Genomic DNA, 12,367 nt, shown 5'->3' on the forward strand with positions numbered 1-12,367 from the left:
CGTGGACCTTACTATAATAGATTTTTTTATTAGGGTGAGGAGATCATTACAGGTTGCAGGTCATCTTGGGGGTGGAATGCAACAAGTTAGGTGATTAACATTGCATAAAGAATATTCATGTTTTTGGAATATTATTTTAAATTTAAAATAAAAATTTTGTGAGTCAGATTTGCGGGATTTAAATTGTTTAAAGGTTAAAGAAAAGGATTGGGGCGTTGAGTTTTGTCAAATAGTAACATAATATAATATTAGTAACAATAATATTATTTGGAATGTGTTCATAAACGATGAAAAATTGAATTACTCGCACATTTGAGATATTGCACTTATGAATGACCCAATGTTGTCAAAGTTAACAACACATGCGCAGTACGTTGTAATTTCCTCGGGAGAGAAAGTCGTTGATAGTTTTTGACTAGTGCTGCTACCAAGTGGTCAGTATTGGAAGTACACGCTCTGATGTCTGAATCTTCAACGAGCACTAACTTGATTTCATCGTTGTTCTTTGTTTTGATTTTTGATGAAATGATGACAGTTGAAAATTGAAAAATGGTTGGCAATGCGGTTGTGTAGTGTGGATTTTCTGAGTAAATTTTAAATGAATAATTAACTCTTTTTGCGAGAATTAAACCACATATTACGGAACTAAACATACTATAATTTTGGCAGCTGATGATTAAAGCACAGTAAGTTTATTATTATTAGTCTTGTTCACGATAACTCAAGTCATAGGCTAGTTGTAGATTTTGATATTTTGCTAATTCTCAATTTTGATATTATTGTTTGATGAATAGTGCTACATCTACTTGTTATTAATTTCATTTAATTTGCTAGGTTTATTTGATCTTTATTATTTAGATTTAGGGTCAAGACCGAGACCTACATTTTTCAAGTCTGATGCAGTTGTTTCTTGTTAGCTAATTTCCAAAGTTTCATGTTGGATTGTTATTCACACTTTACAGCCTGAAAACTGTCTATATTTTATTATTAAATTTCTATAATCTTCTAAAATAACTGTTAGTCCCATAAGTTTATGAAATCATTCCAGCTAATAAAGTTCTACTTAGAATAGTCTGCAGATCATTCTGTTAGAAATGACTAATATTTTGTAATGAAATTATATTCATAAAATTAAGGAAGAATTAGCGCTAGAGGAGGTAGTTTCTCATCCAATTTAGTATTGTTATCTCCGGTTTGAATCTCATAGTAAGTTGATTCATATTTTCATAATAATTTGTAATATTAATTATGATACAATAGAGGCAGCCATTTTTGCTATTTTAAGTCGGTTGATGATGATTGATGATAGGTTAGCTAATGTGTTGTAAATTGTCAATCTTGAGATTATAATTTATATTTGCTTGGAAGCTTAGTTATGAATTTTAATGACTTTTAAGCCGATATTTTTGGTTGTATTTGTCAAAGTTTTGTTACTTGTAAAATAAATAGGGTAGTGGAAGTTTACTTGACCCAATTAGTGCTGTGTTGGGGGTTGTAAGGTTGGGTTATTTTTCAATTGAATTCAATATTTCGGCTGATATTGAACAAATCACTAGTTTGGATGCTTTTTCAGAAGATTTAAAGATTTTTCAACCATAGTTTTTGAGATTTATATCATTGCGTTTTTAATGTACTATGCGCTGATTAAGTTTTAATCTTGATTCATTTCAGGAGAACCAATCAGAGAAGCCGTTGCTTGGGCTTTTGTGCAACCGGGCCTAAGTTTGGAAAATACCAAAATATGGGTGAGTCTCGAACCCAAAACCGCTCTTCTCCATTGTTCTTTTACTTTTACATTAAAATTTGACCAGTTTGTGTGTAGCCAATCGACTTGTTGAATGTTGTCGGATGAATAGGCTAGATGAATTTAGTCATTTCAATTGATTGATTACAATATTATTCGAGTGCCAAAATGTGTTAAGTAGTGCTGTGTAGTATTTTAATATTGAGTAATACAGTACAATATTATTAAAAACTGAGAATTAAATTTTGAAACCATTGAAAGTACTCAACATCATAGTTCAAGGTAAGATTATTTAATTACATTTGTCCACTATTGCAATTTCTGTGAATTTATCTTCCTCCATGCTGTTATTCTTTATACATGAAATATTATATGATTCCTTCAGTTATAAGATGTCAAATTTGATTTGAAGCTGTGACTCAACTGGTCAAATTATATCTCACTCAAAAAATGTTTGCCATTGAGTTTATTTATTTTCCCATATTTTGGAATTTAAAATATTGTTACCATGGAGGCAGCCATATTTGATTTTTGACAAGAGGTCGCTTGTCCTATCTTTATGATAACTAGGCCTACGTGACTTCTGTCGTGTCAGTAGTGGTTGTGGTGGGGGTTAAAACTGGAGTTGTTTTTCGTATTAAATTCAGTATTTCGCATGATATTAACCTATTTCATTAGTTTATATGCTGTTTTGTAAGGTTTTAATATTTGCTAGCCATAATTTGTGGTTATATTGAAGTGATTTCTGTAATTGCGGTTTAGAATAGTTTTGCCTATAGCCGGGTTGCACGGGAACCAATCAGAGAAGGCGACTTCTCTTCCATTGAAAGACGGCTTCTGTGATTGGTTGTCGTGGAATAGATAGTCTTGAACTCAAAAATTTTCACCTTCAGTCGCCTTCATTATTCGCTTTGTCGGCTGCTGGTTTGTGTTGAAGCTGGTCTTTTGTGGTAACTTGTGCTCATATCAGTCGAATTTAACAATCAAATTCTCAATTCAGTGCTAGAATATGGTGAAATTTGGTTTTATTCTGAAGTTTATCGGTTGTAAAATGTGATTTGTGACAATTGTGCTCATATTAAGTGCATGGTATTCGGAACCGACTTCATACGAACTTAGCATAGCAGAATAATTTTGATATCAGACAAGGTAAGATCGGATTATACTAGTTTATTATTATTTTTTACTTTTTATCTATTAGTCTATCCCGTAATTCAAATTTAAATCATTTAAATATCTACAATAAATTGTAGGTTAATTTCCAGAAGTGTTATAAATTACAGGTTTTTGCTTGCCATTACATTATGGGCCTATAGGTAGACTTCGTTATAAGATAGAGTTTATTTCTTTTCTCGTTAATAATTAATTATTTATCTTTCATGAAACTTAACTAGGCCACTGTGAGATGTATTCAATTAGTTGAACATATATAATATTTTATTTGAATAAGCTGCTATTGAATTGATGGCTTTCTTATTTCTTTCCAATTCATAATTTTGTTACTTGGTTTACTTAATGATTAAATTTGCTGGGAGGGTTATTTCTGGAATATCTTTTGATAATTAATTTGTTCTGATATTATATTTAGCCGCATTTGTAATTATTGTCTGAATAGATAAATATTATTAAAATTAATACAGCATTGAAATTGACACGCTTCAATCAAAGAAAATAGAAAGAATTTTATTTGTGATTACTGATAACTAATTTTCAAATTAAATTATGAAAATGAATGATAAAAATCCAATGAGAATAGATTTTATATTGATATTTTTCGGTTCATTTATATAGAGTAGATGGTAGTAAATGTGTAGTTTAATACTGTAGTGTCAGGCATACTCACCTAGATTTTAAGATTAGATAAGTGATTTCAGAAGGCTGCAAACTTGAAGGGAAAAGGCGTGTTGATCTCATCCTTATTTGCATTAAGCCTAGATCATTTCGAAAATGAACTGAATTGATGTAATCAGATTTTCGGTCTAATCGAGCTTGCCTACTGCAATTTAGTGATGAGTCGACTCAGGACAAATTCTCTTGCTAGCCTTCTGTCATTGCTTTTTGAAAGTAGTTAGTTTTAAAAGTGGGATCATGGGTAGATTAGTTGGATTTTTCATTTAAATTGATGATTATTTTATTTTTCAATTTTATGATTGTGAAGTGATTGATTTGATTGCGACCCGGCCTTGGGAGGCCCTTAAGGTGCAATTCCTTAGGCTGGCCACTAACGACAGGACAAGTGTGTTGAACATGTGTGCACATACATGTTGTGTCATCAGCGAAAGACTTAGAACAAAATATTTTTCCTACAGTTACCTTGAAAAGTGACCATTCCTGCACTGATTACAGAACGCAAAGAATCACTTTTCCGCTCTAGTGCGCAAAGTATTACTTTGCGTATTATCTTGCAGCCATCCCAATCAGCTGTTGACATTTTTGGCGTGTATCTTGAATGCGAATTTGTTCTATCTATATTTTTTCTGATTTTCAAATGAATAAAAATGAGAACTCATTAAATTATACATTTTGAATATTATTAATTATTTCAAATATTTTTTTTTCATTCATAAATTGATTGGTTGAAAAATTATTTAGAAATTAAGATTTACTCAAAATTATTTAAATTTTCAAATAAATTGGATTAATTTAACTTTTAATTTGAATAAATTATCGATTATTAATTTTTAATTGGATTATCAAGTTTGAAATAAATTAAAGTTGTTATTAATAACAAAATTATACAAACATTTGATGGATTTCAGCCATCATTTTACCCGTAATCAACCACTTCTCATATTCAATGGTAACTGTAGGAAAAATATAATGTGAAATACGTGCGCAAAGTTCCTCTGCTGCACTCAAGAAACCATTCCGCCCTCGCCTACGGCTCGTGCGTAAACGTTTCTTTCGGTGCAGCAAACTGTCACTTTCCGCACTAGTTGCACAAATAACTATAGTGGTTGTGTTTTGTATTTTCGTTTTGTAGTTGTTCATTTTTTATTTGCTGCTCTATTTGACGTTAAATTATACTTGTATCATTATATGATTTGTAATTATACAGTGGTTTATTTTATGTTGGAAGCTCTTTTTTGTTGGAAAACATGTCCGTTCACAAATGCTCGACACACCTGTCCTGTTGTTAGTGACCACAATTAGGCCATCTAACGACAGGACAAGAATGTTGACATGTGTGAACACACATGTTTGTCATAATGTTGTGTCATCTGTGAAAGGCAGATGAAACTTGAAATATACAACCTCCTTTGCAGGAGTATGTCAATTTGACTGCAAGATTTTAGAATCTTGTTTTTTATCAAAATTTGTGACTTTTTTATGTGTAAAGGATGATTTTGTGACGATATTAATAATCCTTGTTGTGATTTGACACTGTTCAGATGTATTTTGTGCATTTTGATGAATAAATAAATTTTCAATTCAATTCAACCAATAATGAATAAATCACTTGAAAATTACAAATTATAATGAAGCAAAAATAATTCCTCAGATAGATCAGTGTTGAAAAAATAAGCAACAAAAAATCGGAGATACAAAAACTTTACCTCAAAAAATTTTGTTTGAAACCTTTCGCAACGTTGGCACAACAATGTATGATGTCATGCCTATCATGCATATCCACCATTAACGCTGTTCGGTACACCTTTTTATTTTTATTCAAATTATTGGATAATCTTTTTCAATATAAATTGCTAAGATCATTATAAGAGTGAGAAAAAGTGGCAACTGAATTTTTAAGTGGTCTAATAAGCGAGTTATGGGTTCTTGAAGTGCTAAACTCCGTTTTCTTTCCAGATCATAAACGGTTTCGAATTTTCCATTGGTGTTTTTTTTATACATTCAGTATATATCATTGGCTTTGCTCTAATATGCGTTTTTCGCGATTAATGCCAAAATAAACAAGTTATAGAATTTACAAAAAAGTTACTTTTTTATTTATTAACAATATGGGGAATAAAATGTTTTAGTTTGGAAAGATACATTTTTTGAATTTTTAAGAGAAGTTCGAATAATATGGTCGAAACCGTTTATGATCTGGAAAGAAAACGGAATCTGGAAAGTTAGCACTTCTACAACCCATAACTCGCTTATTAGACCACTTAAAAATTTCAGTTGCCACTTTTTCTCACTCTTATAATGATCTTAACAATGACATTGAAAAAGATTATGCAATTTAAATAATAAAAAAGTTTACCGAACAGCTTTAAGCCTGTTACACACACGTCGATTTTTGCCGTCCTTATGAATTTATTCTATTAGATTACACAGATGATGTTTGTCCGTTCAATCTAATAACATTTATAAGGACGGCCAAAAACCGATGTGTGTGTGTTTAACTGGATTCAGTGGCCAGTCTTAGCGACGACTCCAACATTCTAGCCGCGCGGCTATAGCCACTCAGTCGCCTAGCGGCTGTAGCAATCGATATAGCTTGTAATGTTCTATCAATTCAAATTAAGGTGACGTTTCATACATCGCTTGAGCTTTGATCTTAGAATGTGATTTTATGTGAAATATTATAATATTATATTAAAATAAATAAATTTAAATCTTCAGTACAGAAAGTGAACAAAAGTACAAACAAAAAAGAAAACATAGCTTATGTGAAATTAGTACAATTATGTACTTACAATAATATATATTCTAAATACACCGTGATTCAAAAAGAATACCACAACTTTGAAAATCTGTATTTAATCAAGGAAACATAATAGAAACTTGGGTTGTAAATCAAAATGAAGAGTATTAAAATAAGTTTTTCCCCAGTAGAAAACAAGTTCACAAATGTTCAATGTGACCCCCTCCAGACACTCGAGTGATATCAATACGATACTCAAACTCGTTCCACACCCTCAGTATCATATCGGGCGTAACAGTTTGTATAGCTGCTGTTATTTCTTGTTTGAGCTCCTCAATGTTAGCTGGTAGAGGCGGTCCATACACCTTATCTTTAACGTACCCCTATAGAAAAAATCGTAGGGGGTGAGGTCAGGGCTTCTTGGAGGCTAGTGATGAAGTGCTCTGTCTCGAGCTGCTTGGCGGCCGATCCATTGCCTCGGATAGTTTTCATTCAAATAGGCACGGACAGATGAGTGCCAATGGGGTGGTGCTCCAAATAAGGAACTAAAAAAACCTTAGAGCTTCCTTATCGATGACAGATAGTGCTCCACTCTCCGTTTATTCTTTGCAGAGTTATCAATTTTCAAAGTTGTGGTATTCTTTTTGAATCACGGTGTATAATCTCTAAATTTACTGAGAAAGACACTCCCGAGAAATTTCTATGTGGGAGATGCCATCAATGTGCAATATCTTCAATTATTTTTGTTCTAAACAAAATACGTATGATGAGTAAAATTAAAGACTATGCCAGCAACAGATCTTAGGGTAGGGTTGAAATTAATCAAAAAGAGAAACATTTATTTGTATGAATAAATAAAATATACCTTTTGGGCCGGCCACTAACGATACTGCTGTATACAAACTGTTATCGGATGGGCACGTTATATTGTCGGTCCCGGATGAATTATGATAGTCGTAAGGCCCATTACTGGCTTAAACTATATATTCAGGCGACGTGAACCTATCAGCAAGGGACTCCCCACCAACAAAAGCCATACAAATTTACTTTTACCTTTACAAACTGTTTTACTTGTTGTGTCTTCAGCGAAAGGTTTCAAGCAAAATCATTTGCTTGTGTAATTGAGGTTAGGTTTTTGTTTCTATAATTATTTGTTGTTTTTTTTCTGCGCTGCTTTCTTTGAGCTTAAATTATTGTATCATTATAAGCCGAAGCAGTCTGGCACAGGCTCTCTATACACCTACCTGTTGCCTGTCGTTGCTCCGGAAGGGTCTCAGTTACTCACGATCTCAGTTCATCACGTGCCTATTCTGACAAATTTTTTCCATAAAGTAAAACAAGTGGGAAGTTGAGCCGTTCAGTTGGTCAAATCTGATGGAATCAGGTGTACGTTGCAGGCTGATGATACACAGCGAGTTTCTTCTTGTTTCAGCTGAATCGTTCGATTGGCTGGCAGCCTGCCATGCGAATCTGTCCATTGCTACTCTCTTTCATTGTACATACTGTAGCTCATAGCACGCTGATCCTTCGTCACTTGTCTCAGATACTGTAGCCTTTACTTACCGTAATCGTAGGTAATTGATTAGAACGGGAACTGGAAGACGACAGAACAGCAGGCTGTTTACTAAAGCAGAGGTCGGAAACAGCCGAGCACTCACGAAGTTACCCGAGCGCGGAAAATTTCCGACCTGACCTCCGTGCACTAGGAGCGCGGCACGGCGCGGGGTCGGACCGAAAGTCCAGAGACTTTTCGAGATCCGCGTCGCGCCGCGCTCCTCAAAAATTCTCTGGACTTTCGGTCCGATCCCGCGCCGCGCCGCGCTCCTAGTGCACGGAGGTAAATTTGATCACATGTATTTAATTCCAGGTCGAAAATGCGCCGCTCCACCGACCTAGTGCACGCTCTACTTAAGAGACTACCAGAGTCAAATAGCTTCACGAAAAAGAACTACTAGGACTATTGGCTTGAGTTAGGCCCGCCGCAAAGTAGACCCACGTTAATCCACGAAAAGCAACCCACACCGTGGGATGTTTTGTAAACCATTGCTATAGAATTGTTCATAATCAATCAGCTGACAAGTGGATTATTCATTGCATGTATTACACAGATGTCTAGAGAAGCCTAGCAATGGTTTACAAAACATCCCACGGCGTGGGTTGCTTTTCGTGGATTAGCGTGGGTCTACTTTGTGGCGGGCCTTAACATTGAAATTTGGAATATTAAAGCCCTATGCCATGGGAAATCTTATTATGCTATCTTTTCTCTATAGTATCACCCTGAATGATACCATAGCCACCTCTAATACAAGGCCGCGGCCTACGATATTGCAACGTTGCAGTGTAGGCCTACAATCTAATACATCATTGGTGAAAAAGATTTAAAAAAATACCAGCTGATCTTTTTCACCAATCATGTATTAGATTCTAGGCCTGAACTGCGACGTTGTAATATCGTAGGTCGCGGCCTTGTATTAGAGTTGGCTATGATGATACAGTATTAATCACAAAATGATACAGTATCATCTCAACTTGATACACAACACCAACATTTGATACAAAACTTCCAAACTTAGAATGAATTCTACAAACCATGGAGTATCTTCTTATGCTATCTTTTCTCTATAGTATCACTTTGTCAAATCAGCTAGGCTACACCGTTGCAAACTTTCTGTCTGAAAAAGTTCTCAAATTGGCTGATTCTTCAAACGCGAACCTAAAGCGGTCCATCTACTACCTGATATCTTGTCCAATTTGAGGCCCAACATTCAATGTTGGATTCGATGTTAGACCGTGAATGGGATGTTGGGTCGAATGATGGATGTCTATTCGGACGAGTTGGGTCAACTGGGGACCCAACACATCCAACATCCCAAGGTCAGCCGCCTAGTCAGAGTCGAGTTGGAACGTGAGTGATGTTGGACTAACTTGTGCACATCCAGTCGGAGCTTGAGTGGTGGAAGGTCTTACTACCGGTTGGACAAGAAATCGGATAGTGAATGATCAGCCAATCGGAGAGCTTCCTGTCCGGTCGACGAGGAATCTGTGAAGCTGCGACTAATGAATTCAAGAAAAATTGAAAGAGCGTTTACATTTGTTCGATTAAATATTTGATTTTATTTGAAATAAGCGATTTTTGCAAACATCTATTCATGTTCACTTGAATTAAAGTTCTCATAGCATCAAAAGTTTAAAGTGGAAAATTGTTGAAAATGTAAATATTGATGTGTAAAATGTGTAATATTGAAGTTCTTTACCTGCACCATACTTTTTGGATTTAGTTGTTTCTATAAATTCAGAATAAAATGTCTGATACATATCAAAATAAATGTTATTCAGATTTCGTAAATCTAATAATAATAATATTTTCTTGTCAGTAGGCCACGAAGGCAAGAGACAACGTCAACGAATGTAAATAAATAAACTGTACCTGACTGTTACGTAATACTATAATATTCATAACACTTCAACATAGAGAAACGATAGCGTAAGTAGATATCCCATGGTATAGGGCGTTTATGTCGCAACTTTTACTGTTATCCCAAGCCGATAGTTCACGTAGTTCTTTCCCATGCAGCTGTGTGACGCTGGTAGTCTCTCAAATTGTGCCGTTCCCACACTCTCACACCAACAAAATAGTAAAAATTGACAATAATCGACAGTAATCGGCTTGAGATAACAGTAAAAGTTGCGACATGAATTCCCTATACCATGGGAAATCTATTTACGCTATTGTTTCTCTATGACTCTAATCTCCGTCAAGAAGATGAATCAAGAAACACTAATTTTATATCAAAGAATTCGTCCAGCTTATAAAGTGGGTTTTGTACCAGCCAATCGTACATCTTTGCCTTGTATATATTGAGAGGCGCAGTTCGGAGTTCAGGTGGTAGCTTATTAAAACGTTTTTGGCCAACCATCTCAAAGCTGTTCAATGACTTTGACAGTCTCTTATGTTGAATATTAATCTGCCTATTGTTCCTAGTGCTATAGGAATGAACAACTCAATGTAGGGTAGGCTACCTTTTTTACTCATTTCCTAGGCTTCTTTGCGAGCTCGATTTAAATCTGGTGGTGAATTTTCAAAAAATTATGTTTTCTTCTTGTTGTATGTTGCAGTTACGAAGAGAGCAGTTTGTTGTGATGAGGACATGGAATGAAGGAGTATGCAGCTTGGCACACTGATTCACCCTTGTCATGGACCACAGCTTTCAAGTATGGCACTTGACAGGTACTTACCACTACTCAATTTTACTTTTGTATTTTTTTAAGTAATCTACGTTTTTCAAGATAGAAATAGTTTTATGCCGGCGCTTCACTTTCGCCGAGTTGGCACGAATGACAACGAACGCGAGAGTGTGGATGGCCTTCGCTCCGATTCATGTCGATTGGAGGCGTTGGACATTCGTCGAGCGACTCGGCGAGAGTGTAGCCGAGGCAATAGGCTGGCCACTAACGAAGGGACATGGTGAACATGCACACACATATGTTCATCATGCATGTTTTGTCACCAGAAAGATGGGTTTAGAGCGCTGTGGTCTTCCAGCTCGTGATGAAGCGCTAGGCTGTATGCTTATCATTTCAGGCACTTTGAATAAATGCATTTTTTATTGAATAAAATCCTTCCCAAGTAATGGAACAATACATTTCATTGAAGTGTATATGCTTCGATTTAGGTCCTGTATAATATTGATTTGCTCTTATTTTTGTTTGTATTCTACTGTAATTCGGTGACAAGTGCTCTGCAATTCCCTTGGAAGGATGGTCACTTGTTGACCCCCTTAATAACTTGCATGTTTGTTATTTTGGTCTCTACTGTTTATTATTTATACATTATGTATTCTCATAGTGGAGCAGCGAAGTAAGGCTAGAGTAGACAAGACTAGTCACGTTTAGTCACAATACTTCACATTGCTGCTTATGACAAGCAATTAGACAAGACTCCATAAGCAACTATGTGAAGTATTGTGACTAAACGTGACTAGTCTTGTCTTGACTAATCGGTGTGTGACCAGCCTGAGGCTGAAGCTGGGCGCACACCAGTTAGTCAAGACAAGACATTATCAGACACAATACTTCACATAGTTGCTTATGAAGACATGTCTAATTGCAATGACTAATCAGTGAGTGTTGCGTCATAAGCAACTATGTGAAGTATTGTGACTAAACGTGACTAGTCTTGTCTTTACTAATCGGTGTGTGGCCAGCCTAAGAGTTGAGCACAGCATTTAGATAAATGCATTATTATCCAGCTGGGTGTGTAAATAACCTTTAGGAGGTTTTTATCACCATCAACTTCAAAATCCAATTTGATTAGTTTAATAAATATTATGCCTACCTGATTGTTTCCGTTTTCAAATTGCTTATCTTTTGATAACGATTAGTCTATTTTAAATGTGATTGTTAATTTCCCCGAATTTCAATGCCTTTCCTATTTTGTTCAGGGATGAATCAGATTGCTGGAGATGGAGAGATACAATATGACGACATTTCTCAGTGCAATGCATCGATGCTGATATGAGCTGGACATCCTGATGGGACTTGAGTCATAGACCAGAGCCTTCAAGTGACAGCTGGTGAGTGTTGTAACATACCTCTCTATCTTCACATTGAATTCTGTTGAGATCTATTGAGCTTTGAATATTATTTCTTGTAGGCCTATAATTGGTCTTATTTATTATAAAACTGGATCTCATCTGATGCGCTTGTGCTCGTTTTAGTTGAATGTAATGTGGAGCCAAGTGATGTTGATGAAACACCACCGAGAAGCATGTGAGTTGAGCAGTAGCTTCATTCTATGAAGTACTGAAAATCTTACATGTATCATGCCGCTTCCACACTCTTGTCAAGTGCGTAAAAATGACGACGAGCGCGAGAGTGTGGATGGCTGCTATGCCACCGCTCGCCGTCAATCCCACCATATATATGTATACAGCGAGCCGCTTGACAAGCGACTTGACGAGAGTGTGGTGCCGGCATGACGAATGCAATGCTACAGAATTGATGGCTCCTTTTGAGTTGTTGTGGAGCTGCCA

The 12,367-nt window shown here is 35.7% G+C and overlaps 1 long non-coding RNA gene across 1 annotated transcript; it reads left to right on the forward strand.

The window, feature by feature from the left end:
• Positions 1-510: 510 nt before the first annotated feature.
• LOC120352600 lies at positions 511-12,361 on the forward strand. The gene is made up of 4 exons (XR_005571954.1): positions 511-686; positions 1,672-1,745; positions 10,452-10,563; positions 11,777-12,361. It is a non-coding gene; the product is annotated as an uncharacterized LOC120352600 (long non-coding RNA).
• Positions 12,362-12,367: the final 6 nt, after the last annotated feature.

This window comes from Nilaparvata lugens, chromosome 8 (assembly GCF_014356525.2).
Source record: "Nilaparvata lugens isolate BPH chromosome 8, ASM1435652v1, whole genome shotgun sequence".
Classification (NCBI taxonomy): Eukaryota; Metazoa; Arthropoda; class Insecta; order Hemiptera; family Delphacidae; genus Nilaparvata; species Nilaparvata lugens.